Raw genomic sequence first — 5,000 nt, 5'->3', positions numbered from 1 at the left:
TCGGTGGCTTTTGCTCACGAGGGCGTGGAGTGAGGAGACGTGGAGGCGGGGGGGTCTGCGGTAGGGGTAAAAACAAAAAAATAATAAAATAGTGGGGAAAAAAGAAAAAAAAAAAGCAGCACAGGCCGACGGCATGAGCGGTCACTCACGGCTGGGGGCCACGAGCTTGTGCCTGTGGGCCTCAGGCTCGCCCTTTTGCCTCCCTGTTCTCGCGTGCCACTGGAGGCGCACAGCGGCAACTCATCAAACAAAGCACGCCAGAGAGCTAACAAAAGGAGCCAGTGAGACGGTAGCCTGGCCAAGACGGCCACGGCACCCCCGCGTCCTTGGCTCGGCCCACCGCAGCAGTCACACGCCCACGCGTCTCGCCAGCGCACCAGCCCCGACGGGGACGGCGCCCGACGGAGTCGGCCCCCCCGCGGCACGCGAGCGGGACCGACGAGGCACCCTATCCCCGGGCCGCACAAAACCCCCTTCCCCCCAACACACCCCCACGGTGTGTGGTCGGGGAGGGGCACGGGCCGGGCGTGCCTCCCTTACCGCCTCGACCCCCCACTCGTTCACGGGAACTTCTGCAAGGCACTCACAACTCCACTCACTCCACTCCACCGCGGCAGCAAGCCGAGCAGGGGAAGCTTGCTGGGGGAAGGGAACGACACCGCCACTCGGCCTCAGGCACCTGACGGGCGACCTGGAGCGCTCCAGGAGCACCACAAGAGGACCGAGCAACACACGCCGGCGGGACCCGGGAGAAGGGCTCGCCGCGTGGCGGCGTGGCGGCCTCCCTCCCCTACCACGGGAGAGAGGCCCGCCCGCCAGGACACGGCCCACAGGCCAACGCGAGGGTGTCCGCTGCGTCCAGGGACCCCGGGCCCGCCCACGCCGTGAGGCAGAGGGCGGGAGGACGAGATCGGGCCGGACTCCGCACGCCCCTGGCCTCTCTTCCTTTCTCACCCACACCACGCAGCCCAGCAGCAGATGGGGGCGTGCGCGGGGACAGGGCAGGAGGCGAGGGGCCCCGCGCGCGCACAGCGAGAAGAGCAGTCCCGTTCGCTCCGAACGTCTGTCCCTCGCTCCGGCGCGGTTCAGGCCCGGCCCAGGAGAGCGCGAGATCGCCACATCGATCAGGAGCACACGGGGACGACGCCCCCGCCGCGTGTGGGAGGAGGGCAGCCCGCCGAGGCCAGGAAACGACGACGGGGCCTGCTTCCCCCGGAGTCGGTGCAGTCGAGAGGACCCCACGCCAGACAAGCGCCCAACACACGAGGCACAGAGCCTCCAGGGTGGGTCGTGGGGGAGTCCATCACGACACAACCGCAGGCAGGCGGGGAGAGCACCACGCAGGACAAGAGGACCCGGACACGCGCGCACGCGCACGTCTCCTCCTCCCCCGCCGCCCTTGGGTCACCAGGCACCGTGAGGGTGCGCACCCAGATCGGGACCTCCCTGGGCGCACGCGACAAGAGCCAGCGCACAGGCACACGCGGGTGGCGACCTCAGGGAATGCAGGAGCGGAGCCGGGCATCTATCCGGCCGCACACGCTCAAGAAGCCCGGAGCCGTGCCACGCACGTCCAAGAGAGGTCCCAGAGTCCCTCAGCGACCAGCACCGAGTGACAGGGTGTCAGCACCTCTCTGCAGGTACAATCGGACCGCCTCTCGAGAGAGGAATCACAGGGCCACCCCACGGACAGCGGGGTCCCCCCATGACGAGCGCGTGGCCTGTTCCCACCGGGCCCAATCCCCCCAGCATCACACCACTGTCACCAGGGCTCCAGGGCTCCCGGGGCCATCTGGTCGACCCTTGGGGGGGGTTGGGAGGTTGAAGTGGGCTTGCGGGAAAGGGAGGGGGAGGGGGAGGGGGAGGGGGAGGGGGAGGGGGAGGGGTCAGACAGTCGGCGGGGCGCGGGTCGGTGGGTGACAGCAGGGAGGCCCGGGGACACGCGGCAGCGGCAGCGGAGTCGGGGTCGGGATCGGGATCGGGATCGCGATCACCCTTCCCTTTCCCAGCCGCCGGTCGGTCCCCACATCCGGGAGATAAGTCGGCGGGAGGGGAGGCCTTCAAAGAGACGAGACTTGTGTAAAAGAAAGGAAACAATGCCGGGCCGGCCGGGCCGGGCCGGTCCTTCCACACATACGGAATGGAGGGGCAAGGGGCCGTATCCCTCTCCCCCAAACGTGAGCGCCTACAACGAACGGATCCCACACGAGGGACCGCGGGCAGGCCCCTGGAGCCCCACGAGGACCACCCCGTACGCCACGGGGCCCAGCCCCACCTCCGGAGCCGGACGCCGAGCCGAGCGAGCGGAGCGGGGCGGGGCGGGGCGGGGCGGAGGCCCGGGCAGACGTGTGACACGCACGGAGGAGGGCCTGGCCACGGAGAAGGAACAGAAAGGGCGGCGCGGCACAGCGCGCGACCACCTCTCTCTCTCTCTCTCCTCCCTCCTGCGTCTACGTCTCCCTCTCCGCCGCAGCCGTCTCGGTCGGCCGGCGGGTGGGTAGGTGAGTGGGTCCCCGCGGGCGGAGGGACACCGGCGCTGGCTGCTAGTCGACCCGTTCGGGCGGCCTCCCAGGGCCCAGGCCACCAAGGGAGCGACCGAGCGTGCGTGGCGACAGTCACCACCCGAGAAAGCGAATCCGCGGCCCCAGTCTCCGGCGAGCGCAGAGCGCGCCGGCGTCCCGGCACGACCGGGCCTGCAGCGCCCGCTACCCGCGTCCTCCTGGAAGTCCGCCTCGGGGAACCGTGGCCACGTCCTGTCCCTTGCCCGGTGTCACCGCAGCTCGAGAGGGAACAGGCCGCATAAAAGCGGCCGGCAGGTGGCGCCCGACAACCGGCGCCGGTCGGTCCGTCAGCGGGACGGATCCGGATCGCAGGGCCGGCGAGAGCTCGCCACCGGCCGCCGTGAAGGTCCCCCATCCATCCGATCCCGGGCCGCCCCGGGGCTCCCACCCACCCACCCACCCGCACGTGAGGGTAAACACAAAGGGAGGAAGGAGGACACCCACCAACGGAAACTCATCCCATCCCACGCTCTCGCCTAGGAAGAAGGAATACCGTCAGAAATGGCCACCCACCCTGAAGTACAGGTTTCGGATACTATTTCGTCCTCTTAGAAAAGTAAATAAATAGAAAGGCAGTTCCCCGGTGGCGGTCGCCAATAGGTTCCTCACCACGGTATAAAGGTCATAACCAAGTGCGGGCAAAGGGGTCGGTTTGTGTGCATACCGAGGATCAGAGCCTAATTTGGCTACCTACCCAGAAAACGAATTAAGATACGACATGAAGAAAACTTCCACCGTCAACGTCCTCCTCTGCGAGAGTCATTCCAGAAGCGGATCGTCAGAAAACCTCAACAAAGATCCTGGCGGCGCCGTGGCAGCTGTCGCTGCCTTCATCCCGCCGCTTCCTGGCCTCGCCGTTGGAAGGAAGGAAGAAGGAGGTATCTAAGCGGGCCCGTGCGTACAGTCCAACAACGGACTTGACTGCATCGCTATTGTCGGAACTCAACCCACAATCAGGAGGAGTGCAAGCCGCAGCGCTCCAAAGTCGTGAGACTGTAGACTATCTACCGTGAAAAGAACATAATGGGATGTGGACCGTTCCCAGGGATGCGCCGTGTGTTTTCTTTCATTCGTCTGATTTCTCTCAAACCGTTCACGTGCAGTTAGACAATATCCATCCTGTGATGGATAAGTTTTCACCAATGCCTAGGGGGTAGGTACCTCACTGGTTTTCTGGGTTTCACCGGACAGGGCCGGTAACCGTAGGTCTGCTTTCGCCCTGTGTCCGTATTCCCATTCTGTGAAGGTGCGAACTCGCCGTCTGATCAGCCGCAGTCTGCTAAAACCTACATACACAGGCTTTTAGGTTACTCTACAAGAAGTTATGTCAGAGAGAGAATCCATCTTCCCGTGTTCTCTCCCGTCTGCTATACCTCTATAGCTTTTCTTCTTCCTTTCCTTCCTAATGACAGCCCTTTCGTAGAATCCGTGCCTCATATCGAAAATCACCGAGTAGCGTCCTCCTTTCCGAGCGGTAAAGATACCTCAAGACAAAGGCCGGGCACAGAAGCCACAGGGCACACATCTGCAAAGAAGCCAAAAAGCTAATAACCCCTTTCAAAGAATACGGCTCCTCTCTCACTCACCGACTTCACAGTTGCCCGTATGGCCCCGGAAGACGGCGGCGGCGGGTTAGCCAGAGACGGGTAAGATTCCTCACGGGAGGAACAACCTATAAGGCAGGCACAGGTCGCAGGGGGGCGCCATCAGGCGAGAAACTGGGGATCCACGGAGGTGAGGCTTAGAGCCTCCCCCCCACCCCACCCCCCGACCCCCCGCCGTTTGGAGAGGAATCTTCTGCGTCCGTGGATGTTCTGTGCCCCTTGTCTAGCTCGGATTAATACTCAGTCTACAGGCACAGACCTGATCGTCTACATTCGCCCTCCCTCTGACAGCACTAAACTATGTCTCCTGCCTTCGTCCTGCATCTACCGACCACTTCAGCATTTTATTAAAAACTGAAAATAAAAAGTAAGGAAGGGAGAGACATGTGGGATTCACATATAAATCGAGTATAAAAATCAATCGAAACCATCATAGCCGACTGGACGGTTGAGAGTTCACCAGGCGTGATCAAAACCGAACGCGTCCGTGATAACGACTGCCCTTAGCCACCGTTCACCAGGTAAGAACTTAGTCACTGGGTAAGAACTAGGTCACCGTGGAACACCTTGTTCGTCATGCTGCAGAAGATGGGAGACCCTCGAGGATGAGGCTGGGGCTTGATGGGTGACTGCGCATCGAGTCCCCTCCACAGAATGTTACCGCTGTTAACAACCATCCGATCGACACATAGGAGAGGTGCCCTCTCAAAAAAATAAGAAGAATAAAAAATAAAAAATAAACACTGATCAGTGAGCAAAACACTCTCTGTAAGGCCATTCTTTAAATATTGAGGCTCCTGAAGACATGCTGACGGTTCCCTGCCAGACGTAATCG

The sequence above is a fragment of the Manis pentadactyla genome, chromosome 18 (genome assembly GCF_030020395.1).
Source record: "Manis pentadactyla isolate mManPen7 chromosome 18, mManPen7.hap1, whole genome shotgun sequence".
NCBI lineage: Eukaryota > Metazoa > Chordata > Mammalia > Pholidota > Manidae > Manis > Manis pentadactyla.
This window is presented reverse-complemented; position numbering follows the sequence as displayed.